General features: G+C 39.5%; 1 protein-coding gene across 1 annotated transcript in view; it reads left to right on the forward strand.

Annotated features, from left to right (window-relative positions):
* Positions 1 to 15,051, forward strand: part of VIT (vitrin) — a 1,751,009-nt gene that overhangs the window by 1,382,185 nt on the left and 353,773 nt on the right. The window lies entirely within an intron of this gene.

The raw sequence follows: 15,051 nt of genomic DNA on the forward strand, positions 1-15,051 counted from the left end.
CTCGGGGGGATTCGTCAAGCGGGGGCTGAGATAAAAGGGGGGTCCCAAAACGCGTTTTTGCCATGCATTTTTCCATAGGACCTTTAGACAGGGCTACAGCCCGAACGGCTGAACAGAATTACTTGAAATTTGGCAGAGAGGTAGTCCCTAGGTCAAGGAAGTGCCTTTTGTAGGTTTGGTGTAAATCTGTTCAGTAGAATCTGAGAAAATAGCCTTTTAATCAATATATATATCTGTGGCAGCTTACCGTGCGCTTACGGTGCGCTTACCGTACGCGTACGGTGGCGTGCGCGAGCGCGATTCTGATTGGCCCTTAGATCTTAGTAAACATTCGAATCGGTCGAAACCAGGAAGCGGCGGCCGCCATTTCGTGTTTTTCACTCAGAAAAAAAAGAGTGATATCTTGAAAAGGGGGCAAGGTGGAGAGTTACAGACCCCCTAACATTTGTAAGGGGGTCAAAGAAGGACAGAAAAGTTCAAAGAAAACATTTATTATTTTTTTTTTTTAAATCGCGGGGTACGCGTACGGTAAGCTTACGGTAAGCTTACCGTACGCGTACGGTAGAAAAAAAAAAAAAAAGAGAAATAAAATTCCGATTTAAGTGTTTAGATATTAGGGGGCTCTAAAAGAGCCGTTGTGTTTATGAAGTGATTTTTTAGTGGTACCTACAAGTAAGTACCGATGCAGAGTCTAAGGTTCAAGAGGAAGACTCTGTGCCCTTCATCATTGAAGTGTACACCATCTCCTCTATAAATGTCTTGCATGTCGTAACGCAAGTTGTTGTGGTAAATGGAACCCATACCATAGTCACGGAGGAAAGCAGAAACAGATTTGTTGACGTGCTTTCTTGCTTTGTCAATCTGCGGACAGAAATGATTGGACCAGTTCCATTTTTGCCTTTGGCATATGTTAGAAAACACAAAGGCAGTTTTAGGGAAAAGTGAAAACAGTTGTGCAAAGGTGTCCTTCATAAGCATTTCCAGACCTACCCCAGTCAAAGTGCCTAGGTCATTGCCACCACAGTGCACTATTATGAGGTCAGGGTGTTGGATTTGCATGAAGGATTTCACCAATGGCATCAATTGGTGCCACTTTAACCCTCTCTGACCAATCCATTTAATGTCTACATTTGGCAAAGCAAGGTCTCTCACCATACCTGTTTTCTCTGCATACTTTTCACTCCAGAAGACATAGCTGTGCCCAACAATCCACACTGTGAACATCTTCCAAGGAGATCTGGATGCACTCAGGAGGTGTAATTCAGTAGAATGGGAAAATGAAATGAAAGACAGTTTGGAAATGGAGGCATACATATTTTTTTCATAAAAAAAAGAACTGATTGGCTGTTTCATACCATTCTAGAATAAAAACTAGGCTGCATGTGTAAATTAATAGAAGCATGTTTTGTATTGGTACAGAAAAATGTGTTACCAAAGAACAGTACTTTGGATTTGCTGTTAGGTTTGAAAAGTCAAGCACTCTTGCTCTGTGGAATTGAAACATTGTTTGGCGCACTTCTGACCTAACTCCACACAGCAGTGTTCCATGAGCTGTTGCTATGGTAGCAGGCAGAAGTCAAGTTGGGGGAAGGGTACTAGGCAGAAGTCAAGTTGGGGGAAGGGTACTTTTGGAAAAGGGTTGGTTTTCAACCAATAGAAAGAGAATAGGAGAGAGGTGTAAAGAAAAGAGATCCTGGCTCTGATAATCTGCTGTTTGAGTGCCACATTTCTTTCACAGCTAACTAATTTTAAAGGTGAGTTTAGAGTTTGAGAGGGGATGTATATGGTAAATTACGAAATGAATAATAGAAATGGAATTCCTTTTGTTGAAGTTGTGTTTATCATTTTCTGTTTTGGGAGAAATTTAAATGTGAGGAACATGTAAAATAATATGGACTATGTTTTCACGATAAATTAAGGTGTACTGGTATAAAAAAAGAATAGTTTAAGGGTTTGAGGTTGGACTCAGTAATGCAAATACATTCAGCATCACTAAGGCTGGTTGCCCTTGCTGGAATGTAGGCAGTCACCCAGGTTACACATGGTGGTGGTCTGAAAAAGCAGTTTGGACATGTGCAATTAAAAAAATCTGAAAAGTGGATTCATAATGTGTCAGTCTGTAAAAGTGATTATCACTTGTCAAAAAAAAGAGCAGTAAGTGTGCTTTCAAATTGGCAAAGAAATTTCGTTTTGTGACTAATGTGAAAATATGACTCTGTGTGCATATAGGAATTACAGGCAGAGATTTATTGTGTACTGCTCTGGTGATTTCATTGTTGCATTAGTAGTAAAAAGGGGGAGTCATTTTTTGGTGCAGAAGCAGACTCTTAGCACACACCCAGCTGCTTACCATGTGGAATCATGCACAGTATTTACAAGCAAGTGGGGTTTGAGGTTTCAGCCAGTAATGCAAATACATTTAGCATCACTAAGGCTGGTTGCCCTTGCTGGGATGTAGGCAGCCACCCAGGTTACACATGGTGGTGGTCTGAAAAAGCAGTTTGGACATGTGCTGTTTTCAGAATCTGAAAAGTGGATTCATAATGTATTTTTCTTTTCCAGAGGGGAAGAAAAAGGTGAATGCTCAATTGGTCACTTGCATACTTTGTGGTCTGGTCCACTTTATCTCTAAAAGATTTAAAAAAATTAGTTATTAATTTCTCAAGGATCTTGAGATGTAGTAATTGATTTTTAGTGTTTTTAAAAAAAAAAAAAAAAAAAAAAATACGCTTACCGTACGCGTACGGTAAAAAAAAATAAAAAAAAGTTTCAAAGAAAAAATAAAAAAAAAGTTGAGAGGTAAGGTTGGCTCTTATAAGAGCCGTTGGGTTCATACAGGGATGGAGGAAAGAAAGAATGGGAGTATTATGAGCGTCTACAAACATGCTGGTCTATCTTATTGTTAATAAGGGGAAGACTGATCTCCCCAAAAACAATAAGACCACCACATCTTGTACACCTCATTTCAACCCTCCCAAATCGAGGGTTGATGTCCACAGGAAAAGAAGAAGGTGATGCTCCCACATCAGAGGAAAGGCTCAGCTGAGCTGCCGATGATGTACTCGGCTGAGCATCTGAGGCTGGGCTCTGGTGACTTACTGAAGGGTTTTCTTCAGCATGTCGAGCAAAGGTCCTTGGGTGTCTGTCCTGGAGGTGTCTCTTCATAGAGTGATTTCCAAAGGAGTATTTCCTCCTTGGATTTCCTCTTGATAAAACAAGACCAAAAAGTTTGCAAGTGACCAATGGAGCATTCACCTTTTTCTCCCCCTCTGGAAAAGTGAAATACTCCCATACAAAAGAAGTCTTTTGTTTCCTCCTTCTCTGGATCATGGTGGTGCTGCTGGCCTCACTCTCAGAAGAGGTCTGCTGTTCTGCCATTGTATCCCAATGTCAATCCAGCTCCTGCTCCTAGAGAATCACAAGCAGAAATGAGGGGAATGGGTGTGGTGTGGGAAGAATCTGGAACTGAAAGTAGTTTCAACCAATGAAAAGTGTTCTTTCAAGCAGTAATGAGGGGAATGGGTGTGGTGTGGGAAGTTTCTGGAAGTGAAAGTAATTTCAGCCAATAAAAAGTGTTCTTTGTACGTCACATGACCTGCCGTGCGCGCACGTGACGCTTACGGTGCGCTTACGCAGCGCGTATGTCACAATCGCGCATGCGCATTACACGCCCCTGCGTACCCGCGACGTTGCTTCCGTGTGTACGCGTACGTCACTCACGTACGCGCACCGTACTTATGACATACGAAGCGCGTACCGTCAGCTTACCGTACGCGCACGGAAAAAAATGCATAAATAAAAAAAAAAAACCTTTCCATAATGCAGGATATAGTACATATATTATTTTATACAAAGGGTTACAAAAAATGACAAAAAAAATTTGCATTTAAAAAACCGTACAAATTCACTGAAAAAAACATGGGTATCACACACGTTATAGTTAGAAATTAGCATTTTAAAAACCTTGCAAATTCACTGAAAAAACCATGGGTTTCACACATGTTATAGTTAGGGATTAGCATTTAAAAAACCTTGCAAATTCACTGAAAAAACCATAGGTTTCACACACGTTATAGTTAGGAATTAGCATTTAAAAAACCTTAGAAATTCAATGAAAAAACCAAAGGTTTCACACATGTTATAGTTAGCTGGACATTTCACTCGTAAAAAACCAATGAAATTTCCCCGTTATAGTTAGTTCAGCTAACTATAACTCGCGCGCCCGCAATGCACTACTGATGACGTCACATATTACATCACTCATGACATGGTCACTGACATCACTCATGACATCACTGATGACATCTCAAATGACATCACTGATGACATCACTGATGACATCATCCTTGTGAAATAGTAGCAGACCTCTTCTTCCCCTAATATAACCTTTAATACACACATTTAAAAAAATGAAACTAAAATGTTCGAAATAATGAACATATTAATATCAGTTACAACAACCTATTCAGTAATTCTAAGAACCACATACACATCCACTCATTCACCAACAGTCCTATACAGTCACTCATACATGTAGTCACTCATCATATGTATTCATACACCTGTACATCCTGTTACACAACGCCACTCATCCATAGAGTTACTCACACACAAAGTCACTCATGCTAATAAAGAATCAAACATCCATTTACTTGCATATACAGTTATACACACACCACCACACCTACTTCTACAGAAACTTACACATACTTAGTCTTTTAAACAATCACTTATAGAAACACATACTTATTCATACAGGAACTCTTTCAATCTCTTACTCTCACATATACTCAGTTATATACACCAAAAGACACATATAACAGTTAAAAACATATGTAGTTACTCATGGAGACACTATTGAGACAGTCTTTCACTCACTAACACACCTTTACACATACTCATCCACCCATATAGTCATGCACACATGCTGTCTTCAACACATACAGTGAGTCACTCATTCATGCACCTATGCACTACGTAATACCCCCCACCGAACCATGCAGACACTCACACTGATACTCAAAAAACCAACTAATAACCTATATTGACTCCCATGTAGCTACTCACCAACCCATGCAGCCACTTATACACAAAGTGAGAGACTGATACAGATATTTACATATTTAAACATTACTCACTAAGCCATGTATTCACTATGATACATTTTAACAATCAGTTACACAATACATTTTTCAAAAAAAATCATCCATTTAGACACTTATATACCCATTTAATCTTCCATCGAGCTTGAGATATACTTATATAAAACCTATTTAATTTTCAGAAAAACACACATTCACTGGATGATGTCATCAGTGATGTCATCAGTGATGTCATCAGTGATGTCATTTGAGATGTCATCAGTGATGTCATGAGTGATGTCATTGACCATGTCATGAGTGATGTAATATGTGACGTCATCAGTAGTGCATTGCGGGCGCGCGAGTTATAGTTAGCTGAACTAACTATAACGGGGAAATTTCATTGGTTTTTTACGAGTGAAATGTCCAGCTAACTATAACATGTGTGAAACCTTTGGTTTTTTCATTGAATTTCTAAGGTTTTTTAAATGCTAATTCCTAACTATAACGTGTGTGAAACCTATGGTTTTTTCAGTGAATATATATATATATATAGCGATAGCTACTAGGTAGTTATAGTTAGGACCAAAGTTTCCATAGCAAAAGTGTTTTTGTTTTGCCAATAACATTGGTGCCGCTTGACAAATCTTCACAAAATTTTCACAAAACTTCCACCTTTTTGGTTCAGCTGCTGTATTGAAAGTGTTGGGGTGATTTGTCAAGTGGGGGCCAAGAAAAAAGGAGGGTTCCAAAGTGAGTTTTCCTCATGTTATGTCTATAGGGATTTTTCATTTTTTGAACACAACTACAGCCCAAACCGCTGAACAGAATTACACCAAATTTGGCAGCAAGATTTAGCACGTCAATAAGTCTGTTTCTGCTTTCCTCAGAGACTATGGTATGGGTTCTATATACCACAACAACTTGCGTTACAACATGCAAGACATTTATAGAGGAGACGGTGTACATTTCAATGATGAAGGGAACAGAGTCTTCCTCTTGAACTTTAGACTCTGCATCGGTACTTACTTGTAGGTACCGAAAAACACTCAATAAACACAAGGGCTCTTTTTAGAGTCACCTAATATCTAAACACTTAAACTTGATTTTTTCATGAAACATGTCAGCCTTTCACATGGACAAAGAGGTGCTATAGAACAGTAACATTTCTATAAGCGCACCACCCTAATTTTTTAACCTTGCCTCCTCTCCTACCGAATAAAGTTTTATTGGTAATGAACGGGAAACAATTTTAAATCACTATTTTTCACTATCATTGATCACTACTGCTATCACCAGTTGGTCTACCTCCAGGTGGAGGAAAGCACATTGTCAAAAAGACCCAGTGATGATGCTTTCACGTTCTAAGAGAAGCGGAGAATCAAGATATACTGCTTACCACTCCTGTATGTGAATGAGGGTTTTTAAGTTAGTCAACACACCCGACCCTGGTAATACAGGTACAATGATCCATTCTCCCTCTGACTACTATTGCAGAAAAGTGCCACGTTGTCTATTGATAGTCTTATTATTGTCATAGAACAGAACTTAAATGTGCAAATTCTGACCTGTAAAACTTACTTCAAAAAATTCATTTGAAGCAGTTAAAAAATATTTCATTATACAATATGCAATTTTTTTTCTCTTTTTTCCAGAAGATTGAAGCCTACTGGTAACAGGATATGTACTCATGACAAAACAATTACTGTACAAGGTTAAAAACCACGCTGCAAATAATCATAATTAATTCAATTAGTTTGTTGAGAAACAGCAATGGTGCGCATATTTTACTGGAGGATTCTGGGCAAGTGCCCTACCCATTAGTTATTATATCTGATAGTTATGCTGATCCAACAGACACTCTTAAAAATATCAACAACTTATACTTCCAGTTACACAATCTTATTGGATGTACCCAGCAAGTATTAACTAGGCGGTAGTTATTCGACTGAAAAGTGCTGTGCAAGTGTAAAAACCCCTCAAAAAATTATATGAAACATTCTATAGTGTGAAATTGAAAACTGGCTGGCTGAATTTCTTCTATTAACTCATTTAATAATTCAATTCATAAGTGGACATGTAGACCTTCATTGGTGTTGAGGCCATTAGGAATCTTCTAATTAAACCTAAAAATGCATCTAGGTTCAAGTTGTCTCAGGCATTTCTTCCTGTTTCCACCCCTCAGTCTACTGTACACCTGATCCAGTACAAAGTATCTTATATCCTCTATATTCTTTGCATGTATGGCTCAAAGTGCCTGGCCACCGGAGAGGTTTGATCTTTTTGCTTGATGGCTCTGACATGTTGTAAAATGTGTTGATGTACTCATAAAATGGTGCTGCCTATATAGAGCTTCACCCATGTACATCTTAGGTCGTAGATGGTAAACTCACTCCTATAGTTAAGTGGTTTCATGAACTTCCACATTTTATAAGAGAATGGTAAGGGCACTTCTGTAGTATTAGCTCCATAATTGCAAGCTCTGCATTTATGGTATTTTCAGAATCCTCTACTCCCACTCAACCATGTCTCTTGTTGCTGTGTTTCAGGACCAATGATTACAAGTTCCTGTCTCATTGATCTTGGTTTTTGAAATGTAAATATTTTCGAACCTATCACTTGATCGCTTAACAATAGATGCCAATGTTTTCAAAAACGTGCTCTTATTCTCTGATGTTGAGTATTGTAGCCTGTAATGAAACAGAATCTCTGATCTTGCGGAGTAGAATTTTTTTATCTAGTCTGAGAATATCAACTGTTAATTAGGTTTTCTATTCACTTTAGTTTTAGCCTCTTCTAGAACTTGTTTACTATAGCCATGTGACTTAATTCTATCGCTGAGATCTACTTGTGCCACTGGTCTGTACTGCTGCAGTTTCTCTTCATACGTCAATTCTCAGCATAGGGAATGTTATTTTATGTTTGTTGGCATGGAAACTGCATGCATGTAGCATTGTGTTCCCCTCTGTGCATTTGTGGTACTTCTTTGTGTGTAAATTCTGATTTTCAACATATACCATTAGATCTAAAAATTGCACCTCGTTTTCACTGATGTAGGGTGTAAAGTGAAGATTGTTCTTGTTAATTGGGTCCACAAAATTTCCTGCTGACAACTTGGTGCCACGCCATATGATAAAAAGATAATCAATATAGAGTGATTATAACATTATATTCTCAACCATTTCATGGTCAAAACCATACTCCAGCACCTGCTCCTCCCACCAGCCCGTATTCACATAATTGGGGGCAAAGCAGGTGCCCATACCTGTCCCTCTTAGTTGACAGTATAGATCTGAACCAAAAAAAAAATGTTATTATACAGACACCATTGTAACATACTCAACAGCATCTCAGTGTGTTTATAAAGGGTTAACGATCTAGAGCTCAAAACTACTCTACCGCCGTGATGCCATCTAAATTGGAGATACTCGTATAGATAGAAGAGACATCCAAAGTCATCAGGATGTAATCTTCCTCCCAGTTGATGTCATATATTTTCTTTGAAAAATCTCCAGTGTCTTTAATATAAGACAAGTTCTTGACTGAGTCCTGCAAAAAATAATCTAAATATTTTGAAGTATTTAAAAAAAAAACTACCTATGGCCGAGATAATTGGATGGCCTACAGGTTATGTATTTTTGGTATGAGGTACAGAATAGGTATGATGGGTGAATCTATTTTGAGAAGCAGGAATTCTACTTGTGAAATAAGTCCTAACGATCACCAGTGAGACAAATCTGAGTGAAACCCGGTAGTAACATCCTGAACTGCTCTTTCGTCAATCTTTAAATAACATTGACCATCCCCCAACTTGTTCATTGCCTCTTCATTAAACATGCTAAGGGGCCAAAGTACAATATTTCCTCCTTTATCTGCCTGCCTCACTACTATATCTGATCCTTAGCGAAGTCTGGTTATTAGGCTTCTGTGTCTCATCCCTAATGGATCTACAGATGTATTGACATCTTGCCTGGCATGTAACTTCTTCAAATCTTGTACCGATAATTCTGAGAATAGGTCTGTTGAGTCTTGTGGAACTATGGGTAAAATGATTGACTTAGGCTTGGAAAGGTGTCTCTGGCCTCACAAAAACATTCAGTTCTTGATCCACAATCAAACTATTGTCAGTTGGCCTAGTTTAAGTCCCCTCTGGAGAGACTGTCCAAATCCCTCGACAGACTAAAATCAGAGATCGCCATAATTTTGTTGTCTTCCACATTCATTTCCAAATGCTATCTTTTCTATCACTCATTTCTTCTTTTGAGTAGGTTTAGTATCCAAACCGCCTATTTTTCCTCTGCCTTTGCCCCCCCCCCCGAACTTTTCTGTCCTGACTTCCCAATGGTCTGAGCTTTGCATTAGGGTCCCATTGTAAAAAACAAAGTTCATCCTCCACAGATGGTATCACTGTCATCTGACGATTGTCCTCATTATCTGTGTCAACTTCTGAACTCAACTCTGAGCTTGTTTCTTCTCGTCTCTGGGCAGCATTGCTCTGAAGATTGGACAATAGCTATTGTAGGCATCAAAATGTCTTAATGTGAAAATCTGTCCCCTCTGAAAATCAAGTTTTTCCCTTCTAAACTTGGTAGTTTTTCGATCTTTAATGTTTTATTCGTACTTTTTCACTAGTTCTTGCATTTTTGACTCCAGCTTTTTGATGGTTTCTCGTTCCGGTCATTTGCTCAGTTGCTCTGTAAGGATTTCTATGTCTTTTAAAAGTGCTTGACGATCTATGTCTGCATACTTTATCAAAATGGCCAACATTCTTTTTGATGAATCTGTGTTGTTCTCTGCCCATTCCTGTAACATATTGGGGTTTGGACTCTCATAGGTGGGAGCTATGAGCATCCGCATCACTCTTGGTACACGGCCAACTTCAAAATAACATGTTAGAGATCTACTTTCCCACCATTTTGAAGTTTCCCATTTGATCAGCTTTTCGAGTGCTTTAAGTATCTCCTTGCACTCCTTTGGTTTACTGGTGCTGCTCTCAGCACCTAAAACTCCTGTATCCTCTTCAGCATCCACATCACTAAATATTTGCTGAGCCACACTTTCCCGTTCCTTCAGCCACTCCATAATCAACACAACAATTAGCCACTGACCCTTTCTTTCAATGACTGCTTCGTTAATTATATAGATAGATAGATAGATAGATAGATAGATAGATAGATAGATAGATAGATAGATAGATAGAGATAGATATAGATATATGATGAGGAAGTTACAGCATGGAGAGGCCAAGAGGCCTAAGGATAGACACGGTTCCAGCGTATGAGAACCCAGACCCTAACCTGCTGGAAGAGTTGGCCCCCTATACTACAGAATCTTTGATAGGAATGTTGAATATCCTTATAAAATTCGCATGGAGTGACAGAGAGAAATGCTTGAAGGAAATAGCAGAATTGGAAACTCTAATTTCAAGTGACCCAGACACCAAGACGCAAGAAGAACTAAGAGAAGCCATGAGAAAACGGCTTCTGACCTATGAAGACAAGATCAAACAACGGAAACATACTAAATTTAACCGTGAAGCTCGTGACTACGAACAAGGAAGAGTGCTCACCTTTGCCCGGAAATTCAATCCACCAAGGCAAGCGCTAAAGATTAATATGAATCGGAAAACAATAGAGAATAAAGAAACATCGGAATCCGACATCACAACGGACGAGGTACAAACTGGGGAGGAAGGTAATGATCCCCATAAGCAATTCTCTGTTCCGATCCATTTTCACAAGGAATTCCAGCTTCTCAGACAATCATGGCAAGGAGTAGCTAGAGCCATGCCAGCAGACTGGAAAATTCAAGAAAGAGACAAACGACGAGAAGAGGGGGCTTTAACAAGTGCAAAGAAAGGAATAGACTCACAAACAAGGAAGAAACGAGGCTTCAAAAAAATAACAGAAGGAGACGAACTAACAATTGTGAACTTAACCCTCAAAAAACTGACAGAATGTGAGGAATCTGTACTAAAAATTGGACTGTCATTCTGTCCTACAAAAGTTTTTGAATACACACAGACACACATTCATCTATTTTAATTTACAAGGACATTAAAACTGCATAGTTTCTTTAAACTGAAATGGCATAGTCAGCAATATACATCCTCAACAACTACAGCTGACGCGACTGATGTACTCACAGGAGAAGAGTTAGAGTTATTAACTGTGTTGGACAACCTTAATGATACAGACCAGTGCGAACAAGAATTGGGAGAGTTATCACAAGCTGAAAAAATGGGCATAACACAAAAAAGTGTAAGAAGCAAGCTAAAAGCTAAGTCTACATTCCTATTGATGATGTTCCTGGATGCCATAGATGTCTTTGAGGAAGCAGAAAGGGCAGATCTTATGAAATTGAGAAGGACCAAGTCCAAGACAGTAAAATCAAACCTAACTTAAGCTCAATGGTGGCTCTTAAGAGGAATCCTCAGATAAAGGTGGCAAAGTTGTTCTCATATCTAAGGATTACTTTTGCCAAGAAGCAATAAGTCAGTTATCGGACACTAATTGCTCCAGTCGCATAGGTAAACAAGATTACAGTACCAGCATTTATGACTATGATAATATGATACAGAAATGGCATAACCAAGGCATGCTAGACTGTGAAGAACTAACATTTTTGAAATGCCCACATCCAACAACACCGACTTTCTACCATCTCCCGAAAACACATAAAAACAATACAACGCCTTCGGGACATCCCATTGTTTCTTTAATGGAAAGCTTGACGGAATGTATGTCGGAATATGTAGATCATTTTAATGTGAATTTGTGAAAACTTTGCCATCATATATTCGGGACACTAAGATTTTTGTTGGAGTAATTTCCAACATCATGTGGGAACAAGCCATGCTAATGATTGTCTTAGACATAACAAGCTTATATACTAGCATCTCACAAGTTCATGGCATTAAAGTGGTGCAGTATTTCCTTAAAGGAAGATCACTCAAATTCTTGGAACACAATGCCATGCTGATTGAATTCACCACCTTCTGTCTAACAAACAAAATCTTTATATTTCAAAAGCAATTGTATAGACAAATACATGGTACGGCCATGGGCACCTGCTTTGCCCCCAGCTACGCAAATCTTTTCGTGTGCTGGTGGGAGAAGCGGGTGGCCTAGTCCGATGCCAACAGTGCATGGGTATCAAGTATCGTTGCTTGGTACAGATGCATAGATGATCTGTTTATCTTGTGGAAAGGACCGCCGAGTGATGCTGAAGATTATATCATGGCCCTGAACAAAAACAGTGTCAACATTCACTTCAGTGGGGAAATTAGTGCTACTGAAGTTAATTTCCTAGATCTTAAGATTTTCATTGCAGAGGGACAGATATGTATGACACTATACCGAAAACCGACAGTTGGGAATTCAGTATTGGAAGCCACTAGCAGTCATCCCTGCCAACTCAAACGAAGTATCCCCTATGGGGAATTACTTCGACTAAAATGGAATTGCACCAGAAAAGATGTCTATGAACGCAAAGCTCAGGGTGCCATTGAGAGGTTTAAAAAAAAGAGGATATTTGGACACTGTTTTGGATCAGGCCAGAGAGAAAGCAGAAAAAATATCACTTAGCACACTACTGGAAGATAAAGCTAACAAAGACACATTGGGGAATGAATTGAGACACGTTACTACGTTCTCCATGATGCTAGTGCATTGAGTAGGATTATACAACGTCACTGGAGTATCTTAAAATCTTAAAAACTGATCCTATCTTAGGGAGAACTATACAAGACTCCCTCAAAATAAGTCGTTCTTTGAAAGATACCATAGTTCGAAGTCAAAGTCAAAGTCAAAGTTTGCTTTATTCGGTTAAAATATTAAAACCATCAAAGCACAGGACAGACATTCATGATACAGACAAATGCAATTACAAAAAATAATTTAACACAAAAATTAAATACAATACTGTTTGGCGCATTATACAATAAAAGTATGTTTTACAATTAATTCCTTCATTCGAAAATATACATTCTAAAAAATCATGTCTACTGAAAGGCTCTGTCCCTAACAACATATTTAGGAACAATGTTCGTTAGAGGATGACTATATAAACAGAGCCCTGTTTCTAGCTCTTAAAGCACCCACAATGAAACAAGCGACCCCGAAGCAAGTCAGAGGAGAGTCCAACATTTGTAAATAGATCAATGCAGGCCTCGCTTGCTTAAATTGACAATTCTTCAAGATTGGCAAAATGAATTTTTTGCGCTGAGAAGAGTAAAATTTACAAAAGAATAACATGTGCAACAAGTTTTGCTCAGAAATGTTGTCACAAGGGCAGGGCCCCAAACTTCCCTCCTTAAAAAATCCTTTTGGGTAAGCCAAGAGCCAAGGGAGCAAACCGTGCTTAAACCTTATCAGCAAAAACATGTGGAAAGGTTTGTTAATGAAAGTTAAACAGGGCTGAATCCCACTCCCCAGACTTAACGTAACAAACCTCCTAACTGACGGTTTCCCTAGTTCCTCGCCTTCCCTTGACAACATTGATCTGGACAAAAATTGATGCTTAATGGCCTTAATTTGTTCTTTACTTAAAACACAAGGGCTGGTGAACAAGTCCAAACAGCCGAGTGATTTCAGATTGTTTTTAATGTAAAGTAGCCACGGGATAGACAAGGCTTTTTCCAAGGACAGACAGTCTTCGATAATTTGTTGATTTAGGTTTGGTGGCTGTTGTACCCAAACCCTCAACCAACCTAATAGCGGTGCAACAGCTATTTGGTTGGCAACATATCCCATCCCCAAGTCCTCATGGATGTTAAAAATAGGAGCAGACGGAGGGAGAGACAACAATTTCCGAAAAAAAATATTTTCGACTACTTGAATGCTAGGAGCAGCCTTGTAACCCCAGACCTCGCTTCCATAAAGTGCCATTGGCAAACACTTTGCGCTATAAATTTTTAATAGGGCAGGAAGCGGTTTGCACCCTATGCGTTTTGCAAAGCCCAGCAATGTGCCGGTGGCTCTGGCTAAATTATTCTTTTTCTGAGCGCGTTGTATAACCCAAGATGATCTGTCGTCGAATGCAATTCCCAAATAGGGGAAGGACTGAACTTTGGTTAATTCCTGCCCATTGCAGAAGAATTTCACCCTTTTTGCTCTCCCCGAGCCAATCGACATAGAGTGGGATTTTTTAAAATTGATTAATAAGTCTAAAGAGACCATAAAATCATAAAAACCATTTAAAAGTGCTTGTAGTCCTCTCGCGGTTCTGGCCAATAAAACTGTGTCATCCGCGTATAGCAATGCGGGAATCATTTTGGAGCCGGCTTTCGGAATGTCTTTACTAGTTGCAATTAAAACCGGGCCCAAATTATTGATGTAAAGCGAGAAGAGTAGGGGTGCAAGAATACACCCCTGCCAGGCGTCAGTCTGACTTCCGTCTTCACTATAACGAACGACTGCAGTTGTGTCCTCATGGATAACAGCCAGGAAGGAAATCAGAACTGTGTCAAGCCCCAGGGTGGCTAGTAAGGCCCATAGCTTTTGTCGATTGACAAGGTCGAAAGCGGTGGACAGATCCATAAAGGCTAAATGGAGGTCCCCCTGCTTAGCGACCGTGTACTTTCCTATGATCAAATGCAAGTTAAGACATTGGCCAACTGTTCCCCTCCCTTGTCTGAACCCATATTGTAGATCAGAAATTATAGAGTGCTCCTCCAACCATGATGTTAAACGGGCAAGGACGACTTTACCCATAACTTTCACGGCGGAGTCCAGGAGAGAAATGGGCCGATAGCAAGCCGGATCTTCTCTTGAACCCTTTTTAAAAAGAGGGACAATTACCGCTTTGCCCCATGATCTTGGAGCTCCGGCCTCTGAGGCAGCGTTAAAAACGAGAGTTAAAACTTTCGCCCAAAACCCTGGGTCAGCCTTATAAAGGTCCGCAGGCACACCGTCCGGGCCGGGGGCTTTTTCTAATGCCATTGCCTCAATGGCCTCTAGGACTTCCTCCT

Source organism: Triturus cristatus, chromosome 6 (genome assembly GCF_964204655.1).
Source record: "Triturus cristatus chromosome 6, aTriCri1.1, whole genome shotgun sequence".
NCBI lineage: Eukaryota > Metazoa > Chordata > Amphibia > Caudata > Salamandridae > Triturus > Triturus cristatus.